The 10088-nt window shown below is 47.6% G+C and overlaps 1 protein-coding gene across 2 annotated transcripts in view; it reads left to right on the top strand.

The window, feature by feature from the left end:
• Positions 1–604: 604 nt before the first annotated feature.
• The window catches only part of TAFA3 (TAFA chemokine like family member 3), an 87451-nt gene continuing 77967 nt past the window's right edge, over positions 605–10088 (top strand). The window contains exon 1 of one of the 2 annotated variants that reach the window (XM_081009950.1): positions 605–868. The gene's annotated coding sequence lies outside the window, so the exon portion shown is untranslated. Of the gene's footprint in view, positions 869–1335; positions 1355–10088 lie in introns of those variants that run through there. The other variant, XM_081009951.1, reaches the window with a different exon arrangement.

Below are 10088 nucleotides of genomic sequence, written 5' to 3'. Positions count from 1 at the left end.
ACTTTGAAATTCAGCGCTTTGCCTTTGTTCTCCTTTAAATTTGGCACAATATGCACGCACCCCTGATACTGTCCCTTGCTGAACCCCAACCCCAATTAAGCGCGGATGGGAGCGCAAACTTGATCGACCTCCAGCGACCCCCAAAATGCAGCTCCTCACCCAAAGGCAAGGAAGGAAATGCATCTCCTTCCTTGTAGCCTTGGAAGCGAAGGGACAACGCAGGCTCGCCACTTTTGCTCTCGAACAGCCTCGCGTCAGGCAGACAGTCACGCTTTCCTTACCTCTGCACCAGCATGCTCCACCTGTTGAATTTCTGCCTGCCACACCGCCGATGATGAAGGTGCAACGACTCTTACCTGCCGCGGGAAGAAGCGCAGCGCAGCCCCTACGCCCAGACGGAAGGGAGGAATCTAGTAAGGGGACCTCCCTAGATCCCTGGAGCCTAAGACGCTCCTTCCCCTCCAAAAAAGGGGAGAATGCCCCTGGCGGCCTGTAGGGGTCGCTGCGGTCCTTCCGTGCGCCCGCCTCTGCGCGCCCAGCAGCCCCCGGAGGAGGCTGAGGCTCAGGCTGGCAGCGCGCGGAGCAAAGGCAGCCGGATGCCGTGGCGAGCGGAGCCTCCTGCAAAGGCTGCGCGCGCGTGCCGAGCGGCAGCAGGGAGACGCCGGGCAGCCCCGCCGGAGAGACTGGCCGAGGCGATGCCAGGCGGCCCCGGGCGCCAGAGCCGAGGAGGCGCGGGCACGAGGCACCGTTGCTGACTGGCGGCCGCGACGGACGGATCCCGACGGCCCTCCTGAGGCGAAGCAAGCTGGGTAGAGCGAGAGGGGCGCCAGAGCCGAGGGGGCCCGCCGCCAGGACGCGCCGCCCACCGGTAAGGGAAGCACGTCGGGGATGGCTCGGCGCGGCCGCTTCGGAGGGGGGCGAGCGCGCCAAGTTTCCCCGCGGGCTCGACGGGGCAGCGAGCCGCCTCTGGGCTCCTCTCGCGCAAGTTTGGGGGCTTGGCGGTGGTCCTGCAGCCTGCTGGACGACGAGGGCTGCGCCGCTCCGTCGCGCCTGCTTGTGCCCGGCCGGCTCACCGGGGACGCGGTGGCTTTGGCCAGCAGGCCGGTCAGGGTGCCTGCGTTGCGCGCTCTCGGGGTTGGAGCGACGGGCGAGCTAGTTTGGGAACTGAACTTCAGCGTTCTCAGCGCCGAGCGCGTTGTCGAGATCGGATCTGGGATGGGGGTCCCTTCGCTCTCGCTTCAAGGGAAACTGGAGCGCCGGCAGTCAGAAGAATGAAACGGGGTCTGCTAAGCCAGGCTCTGCTTGTACGGGACGGCGATCGGAGTTCGCGGCGGCTCCGATGCCGTCTGGGCAGGTCTGACGTGCACTCCATTTTGGCTGGGCTTTGGCAGTGCGCACGTTTGAAGACAACTGGTGTTCTTGAGAGGGGTGTGTGTGTGTGTGTGTGAGAGAGAGAGAGAGAGAGAGAGAGAGAGAGAGAGAGAGAGATTTAAAGCTTTAAGAACACGGTGGAAAGCAAAACTCCGAGTGCAAAACTAAATGGCACCGGCCACTAACAAGAAATCCAGGAAATGTAACAACAGCAAATGCTCCTAATTCTCCTCGGTCAGCCCTACTGTTAATTCAGCAGTCTTCCATGCGTAGAATAGGAAAGCACAGTATGGGCGGGGTATCTGCAAGAGGCAGTGAATCTTGGAGGTCTTCATACCTTCCCCAACAATGCTTGCGGGGGGATTTGTTGAGTTCTGGTCCTTAGCATGCGAAATCAGCACCTTGCTCTCCGCAGAGGTCGATCTCGGCCCGCATAGAACATAGGAAAGAACATTTCTGCCCCACTTGTGTCCTGCCAGTCCCAGATTCCGTTGCTGACTTGCAGCCTCACCCTCGTGCGATGGAGCTCCCTAGCTGGCTCGCAGAAGCAATGGACAAGCTCAGGAAGGGTAGGATGGAGGCTGTTGGCATCAACCACAGAATGGAGAGCACCTCCTGGGTCCCATAAGGGTACAGAGGAGAAGTGTTTACCTACAAGGGGAGTTGCCCTGCCTCACCCCTGATTATTATTATTTATTTTGGGGGGGGGGGTGTTGGATCAAGGTAATTTCTTCTGCAGCGAGAGTGGCATTTTTTTGCATCACTTTAAAGATAACCCTGATGTCACAGTAGGTGTCAGAGAAGCAGGCTGCTGCTGAGGGCTGTAGCACAGCCACATGGAGGGCACCCCTACCTGGGGCCTCCCCGTTTCCCCTGTTGCTACTTTCTCTCAGGACCACCCAACCTGCAGGTTAAGACACCTGCTTCACTGGATGCTGTTGCAGGGCCAACCCTACTATTAGGCAGAGGGAGGCGGCTGCCTCAGGCAGCTGATTGTGGGTGTTTGTGAAAGGGTAGCAGATTCGTAATTAGGCGTGTTGTTGCATTTGTAGTTCCAGGGAGGGGAAGAAGCAGCGTGTGCTGGATTTTCTGCCTCTGATGTCGAAACAGCTTGACTTGTGTGGAGTGTGTCACTTGTGATCTGCCCAGGTGGCAAAATGTCTTGGGCTGGCCTTGGAAGCATAAACCAAAATAATTTTGTTTCTCAAATTACACTCAAAGCATCTTGTTACTTTCTAGAAATGCTTTCCCCCTTTATCCTATTATACAGTTTAAGTCACCTGTTTACATGTAGGCCTGTTTTGGGTCTGGGAGCATCTAATCCTACAGTACAGGTGAACTGCTGGACCACCCATGCTTGAGTGGGAGACCCCCATGAGCCTCATGGAAAGCCACTCTCAAGGAAGAGCAGGACATAAGTAAGATGATGATAACATAGGCCAACTCATGAAAATGCTGTGGCTTGTGTGCGGTCTAGTGGAGTGCTGGTCTCCTCACACCACTTTACATTCCTTGGAATGTGAGTTCTGATCTGCACCATCCAAATTCAAATTCCTTTGAAAGCAGTGCAGTGTTGATAGACATTCTGCACTGGGATGTATATTTGAAGATGCATACTGTTACTACTCTAACAGTGGAGGAAAGTTGGATTCAGAGAATGTCTGCTTAAAGCTGCGTATTTTCCAAGACTTATCTCCTTTCTCTCTCCCTCCTTCCATCAATCATTTAAGCTGTATGGGAGCAGTCCTCCTTGCAACTTAAAACACTGTCCATTGTCTGGCGACCTCTTCTCTTGACTAGCAGAAACTGCTGGTCAAGAGGACCTCAAGAGGGCCATACTGGCCAAGACTATGTGCCCAGTTAGCCTCAGCCAGCACAATTTCCCTGCAGCATTTCAATTGCATTCCCTCTCTTTTCCCTGCCTAATTTTGTAGATGCATGAGAACACCTGGCTTAGCAAAGCAATTGGTACAAGTGGCAGGTGCTCTAGGGCTTGTCAAAAGTTCACTGCTGCTCAGAATTGACAGCAGCTTGTGGCTGCAGTGAGCTGGGCACAGAATGATACCCTGATCTGTGCTTAAGGGCCACAGGTCTCTCCTGTGTGATTTCAGGAATTGCGAGTCCAATTCTGTGTGCACTTGTATCTGTATAAATGCAGAACATGTTTTAGTTTTTCTTTTCTTTTTAATTCATGGGCAGTAGCAGATGAGCCTATGTTGAACTCCACATTTCCTTCCATAATAAATAAATAATGCTGACACCTTTCCTTGATAGGAGGGTGACATCATGGGGCAGAGACATTGCTACTACTTTTTCCTGGAGAAAATATGATGTTTGGAAGACTGCTGTAAATTCAACTCTTTGGCCTTGCAGGTAGCAGCTGAGCCCTGATGCCATCTTACTCAAAATTATGGCTGTCTCAAATCAGGTAGTCTTGCTGAAATGAGTGGCTTGTGACCATCAGAGTATCTACAAAATTCAGAAATCTTGAGTCGTCTCCTCCTTTTGGCCACTAATCTGTTACACAAATAGAAGAGCAAATATCTTCTTTACAATTGTTTAAAATTATACATGGTCTCAGGCATGCTGAAACCAGGATGCTATGAGGTCACCAGCTGCCCTCAACCAGATGATAAATATATTCAGCTGCCAAAGACTGAACCATCACAAAATTGACTGTGGGCAACTTCAAGGCCAGATTCCAAAGAAAAGTGCTTGCCCCAAAATGGCTTAGCTGGTGGTTGAACCATAACACTCTCAAGCTCCTTTATCACATAGTGATGGGAGCAATGGATCTGTAAGATGAAACAGAGAAAATGGGGGTGGTGATTTGTTAGCATCCTCTGCTCAAGGTTTTTTAAAATGAAATCACCTGCAGCTTAAGGAGGATACAATTGAGAACCAGGAGCTCACTAAATTTTGTAGTGTACAAAATTGAGAAACTGATTATTTTTCATAGCGACAATACCATTTAAGGTGCCTGACGCTCCCACTTTTACCACAAAAGTGTGCTTCTGTAGGTGGTATCCAATTCCTTCATCTCACCACTGCACAGATTTCTGCTTGCACAGTGGGTTCCCCCCCATCTCCTCCCCTGTGTGCCCTGTACCCTCTCTAAATCTGCTCTGGAGATTTCAGAGAACCAGCTGAACAGATGTAGGGGGTGGGTGGAAGGAGGAGGGGAGAAAGTCTTGTGACCCAAGTGAAAATCCTTGCCTTGACAGGACAGTTATTTACTGCTGCAACTGGATACTGTATAAGCCTATATTTCTTTGTGGTTGTTTTCTATATACAGTGGTACCTCAGATTAAGTACTTAATTCATTCCGGAGGTCTGTTCTTAACCTGAAACTGTTCTTAACCTGAAGCACCATTTTAGCTATTGGGGCCTCCTGCTGCTGCTGCACCGCCGGAGCACGATTTCTGTTCTCATCCTGAAGCAAAGTTCTTAACCCGTGGTAAAATTTCTGGGTTACCGGAGTCTGTAACCTGAAGCCTATGTAACCTGAAGCGTATGTAACCCGAGGTACCACTGTGTTCCTATATACTATTGGAATGTGGGCTAGAAAGATGGAGATGGAGCGACTGTGAATGTAGCAATGAGTAGGATAGTTTCTAATCCTGAGGAGTGGAAGGGCTTTGGGAACTGTGTTTGTTAAGCTGAAAAATGAACAAAATGAGTGAGCACTCTATATTGCAACATTTTGCTACAGTCCCACTTGTCTGTAACTATTTTAAGGCATGACAACTTACAGAACACAAATTTCCCTTACATTGTTTGATTTTTTTAAGGCCAGGGGAGCTGGAAACTAACACTGGGTTTCTAGTGCTGCTGTCAGTATTTCCAGTATTCCATGAGTAGGAAGTGGTCCCAGTCCATAGGCTCAACTCTCTGGCTCTCCCCTGGCTAAGGATGCCATGAGGCTATTGTGGACAGATGCTGATGGCAAAGGAAAATGTGGAGAGGGACGATGAAGCAAATGCATAGCATGTGCTGGGAGATGTGATGGTCTAATTTCTGTAAGCCTGTCTACTCTTGTTTTTATTATGGAATATTCCTTGCAGAATGGCCCTGGAGCATGTGGTATTTTCTGAGGCTCTGCTTTCTAGGCTGGATCTTTCCAGCAGAGAGACTCCCAGGTTCTCCACAGCTACCTGTATTTTGTGGAACTTGCTGCCACAGAATGGCACTGAGGTTTAGGATTCAGCTGTGGATCCAAGTGGTCATCAGCTGGATAACCAGTATAGGAAAGCTCATATTTTAAATATATGAGCAACCTTGCATGTAGACAGCTGTGTGGAAAATCTACTTTGTCCTGAGTGTGGACATTAAGGAAATAATGGTGTGTTTGATGTATCCCTAATGGTTCAGATTAGGGCTGCCAAACCCTGCCTCATGGGTTCTGCATATGGGTGTAATTTCACCTGCTGGAGTGGCTTGAGAGAATACTCTAAACCTCTTGCTGACTAGAGCAGGCATGGGCAAACTCGGCCCTCCAGGTGTTTTGGGACTACAGTTCCCATCATCCCTGACCACTGGTCCTGTTAGCTATGGATGATGGGAGTTGTAGTCTCAAAACATCTGGAGGGCCGAGTTTGCCCATGCCTGGACTAGAGGCTTTCCTCCCCCCCCCGAAAACCCTGAAATTGGCTCTCGGGGCCCCACCCCCTCTCAGAGGCCCCACCAACATGTACTTTTGCTGGGCTGAAATACGTCCCGTGAACTGTATTAATACCTCTTGCTTGCCTGAAAGGAGGAAGGAGAGGTGTGTATGTAAGACCTCTGCCTTTTGCATGGCTGAGATGTAACCTACCGTACAAAAGCAAGGATTACATCCATTGCTGTGTCCCATTTTCATGTCTGGACCCTTCCATCCCTTGTATTAGTGCCACAGAAAGTTATCCACAAGGAAATGTGGCCCCTACTTTTAAGGCAATTTGTTGAATGGCATTATATGGTGGTTATTGTTCAAAAACATGTTAGTTGGTGTCTTATTGCTGGCAGTTTTGAGGGCCATTGATGGGAAAGTGCACCATTAAATAGAATAAATGAAGAAAGCATAATGAGGAAAACATGATGTACCAAAGTGGAGAATGGTGCAGAATTGGCACTTTTTTACTTTTGTCCAAATAATGATATAACTAGCCTTGGCATAATTACCTTGGAGTCATAGTCAGTGATTCATATTTTGTAGGTTCCATTAGAGAAGGTTTCCCCCTAAATGTTACTGCTAGGTTTGGTATAAATCTAATGTTGGCATCATGTTTTGTGGAGTAGTGTTAAAGCCCGTTATATGCCACTCATCCATTTATGTAGAAGTCCTTCCAGTTGTTCATCTGGAGTCTGTTTCTGCAAGGTGCCAGAAATGACAGAAATCATACTTGGAGATGTAGCTTGGATTGCGAAGACCACAGAATTTGAGAGCTGTTAGATGATCCCTAATCCCTTCGCAGAGCTACATTTCACAGAATTCCCTGGGAAGAATTGTAGCTCTGTGCGGGGACTAGGGGTCTCCTAACAACTCCCAGCACCCTTAACAAACTATAGTCCCCAGGATTGTTTGGTGGAAGCCATGAATGTTTAAATAGCTTTAAATGTGTAATGTAGATGGGCCTCACTTTCTCAATATTCTGTGCCACTGACACATTAGTATCTCCCACTAACACATTCACAAACCTCAGGGTTACATTGAGTCTGCTGGAACCTTTCTCTTGTGTGTGGGTGGTGCAGTTTTGGCTATATAAACACAAGCATGAGGCGACTTGAACTGAAATTAGAAGGAATTGTGATGAACAACATAAGATGTGATACCTGGTTGCAGAGACCATTTGTGTGGCCCAGCAAAGCTCTTAACATAGGCTTGTTTGCAGCACACAGAACTGCACTTCCCTGAACCCTGAGCATAATTCAGTGTGATAGGTAAAGGTAAAGGGACCCCTGACCGTTAGGTCCAGTCGTGGCCAACTCTGGGGTTGTGGCGCTCATCTTGCTTTATTGGTCGAGGGAGCCGGCATACAGCTTCCGGGTCATGTAGTCAGCATGGCTAAGCCTCTTCTGGTGAACCAGAGCAGTGCACAGAAATGCTGTTTACCTTCCCGCCGGAGCAGTACCTATTTATCTACTTGCACTTTGATGTGCTTTCGAACTGCTAGGTTGGCAGGAGCAGGGACCGAGCAACAGGAGCCCACCCCGTCACGGGGATTCGAACCGCGACCTTCTGATTGGCAAGCTCTAGGCTCAGTCCCTCATTTACATCACGTACTGCCCATCAAGTAGAGTCCTATGCAGTCTGGTGGTAAGAGGAGGGTGTATGTTTTACAGCAGCTTTTTTCCATCAGTGGTGGAGGGATGACTTGTTTTTAATGTTCACTCTGGACCATATAACCTTTTAGAAATGAAATCAACACTTTAGTGCTGAGATCATAATTTTCTTGACTCTTGGTGATTAGCCCCTGCTAACTCACTGTAGCAATTTAGTTCTCGCAGTTCGACGCTGTGACTCTTTTGAAAAAAGGACTGCATTGAAAAATTAAATAAAATGCTTTAATGATGGTGGCACAATAGGGGCTGAGTGGACCAAGGCTGGAAAATGGAATTTTTTATTATTATTATTTTAAAAAGTGTGCTCTATCGCTTAGTAATTATTAGCCTTTGCTGGAATGGGGGCACTAGATGTGGCTTCTCTTTTATCTTGATAATATAATCTCATCAGTGTCTGACAGCCTCGCTAGCAGCACCCCTGGGGTATTAAATGCTTGGGGGATGAACACATGAAAATCATAAAAGTAAGTTGGAAAGCTGTGAGGGATAGTGAACCCTAGAAGGCATTGTGCCTCTCTGTCTTTAATATTCCTGTCAGAGTCCCTTTTGGCAACTGAGCTGACAGGAGCCCGTAGTATCTTAACTGGCATTGTCACAAAACGCATTGTCTGGCTTGCAAGTCAAGGCTCCATGCCTGGCTTGCCTCATTTGCTGATTACAATAGAGCATTTTGGCAGTGGTCATGCAGGCTTGGGGCTTTGAAGATTTAGTGGGTGGGGGGAAGAGGGGGTGGGTCTGTCACTGCTCCTTCCTGTTTTGCTTTGGGCAAGGCATCTATTCCTATCTGGTTTGTAGGGAGTGAAAGTTCCCCCAGCAGGGATCATGAGAAGCATTATGCACAGTTGTGTGTGGGAAGAAGGGAGGAGGTTTTTCCTTCCTTTTTTATATTTCTTCAAAAGGGAATCTGTAACACAGGGGCCAAAGGTATCATGTTGATATTGTCTGAAGACACAAATGGTTCGCTGATAGGCCAATTTTACTGTGTAGCTCAAGAAACGGGTCTCAGGCCGCAGATCCTGGCTTACCTGTGGACAGTGACAAATGGATTCTGCATAACTTGAGGCATCTGTTACAGCCAGTGGTGCCATAATTCAAAAGATGACATCCTCACAGAAACAAGTAATGCAAATGTAGTGCAGCAGTATCTTCCAATGTACCTTGTAAAAGCTCCATCACAGGTCTTTGCATGGCTGTTTCCTATGTCCACAATTCCAAGTGGTGGGAGTTGTCTTTGAATCTGTTGTGGAACAGATCAGTGCCAGGATGGACAGATCTTGGGAGTCCTAAATATGCTTCTCCAAGCCTCCCAACAGAAAGAACAGGGTCTAATATTTTTGCCATTGTTTCATGGGGCCCAAATCGCATGGGAAATGTGTGCAGAAATGTCAGCCAATATTCCCTCTGTATGTCTGGGATGCAGAGGACTGTCTTTGGAAATATATTCAATGTAATGTATAATAATAATAGTCATGTGTATTTATATCCCGCCTTTCTCCCAGAACTGGGACAAACCGGGACTCTAGGCAGCTCACAAAAATCAAAACAAACACAAATAGAACTCAGAAAGCTAAAAGCATATAAAAAATAATAGTAAAATTTTTTAAAGTATATATGTGTCAAATTCAGATATCCAAAACTCCCTTGCCAAACTAATTAGTGAAAACTGGCTTTTATGATGTGTTCTGCTGCTTTTCTTTTTCTACATTATCTGCTCTGTATTTATTTGGAAATTACAACCTTTGTGCTGCTCTTGTGTTTTGTAACTTAGATTATATTTTGCTTGTATATTTGATTTTATGTTGAGGAAGAATAACAATAAAATAAAATGCTCAAAGCCAGCTGCAGGTAAAGCCAAGAGGACACAAGGCACAAAAACATGCAGTAATTGGTAGGATAAGGGAAGTTGGGAGATGATTATTTCCACTGAGTTTGAGATTAGCCTAGGACCACTGTGCAAGCCTCCAGGACTTCTCTTGCACTTCGCTTGCCTCAAACAGGTGCTCTGGTCAGCAAATGTGAAAATGGAACAAAGACTGTTGCAGTCAAGTTGAAACCCCCTTCTGATCTATCAGCTGATTTCAGTTGAAGGTCTGCCTGGCCCTTCATTACAGGAAAGTGGTGATGAGGCTCCTCCTCCTCCTTCATATTATTTTAAGTACTGCCTGTTGATTAACTCATTTTAAACACATCTTGCACAGTCTTGCGGCTGGAGCAAGAGGTCTTCCTTTAAGAAAGAATCTCTTGCTCCTGCCACATGGCTGTACTAGATGAATTTAAAATCCCTGAGTCTGGTCACCATGCTAGGTAATGAGGCTCAACATTCACTCAGAATGGGGAGTGTCTTTAGCATATATTATTTTCCATGTATTTGGAAGGAAGGGGGTTGAGATTAAGAG

The sequence above is a fragment of the Podarcis pityusensis genome (assembly GCF_964106645.2).
Source record: "Podarcis pityusensis genome assembly, chromosome: 6".
Lineage (NCBI taxonomy): Eukaryota > Metazoa > Chordata > Lepidosauria > Squamata > Lacertidae > Podarcis > Podarcis pityusensis.
This window is presented reverse-complemented; position numbering and strand designations above follow the sequence as displayed.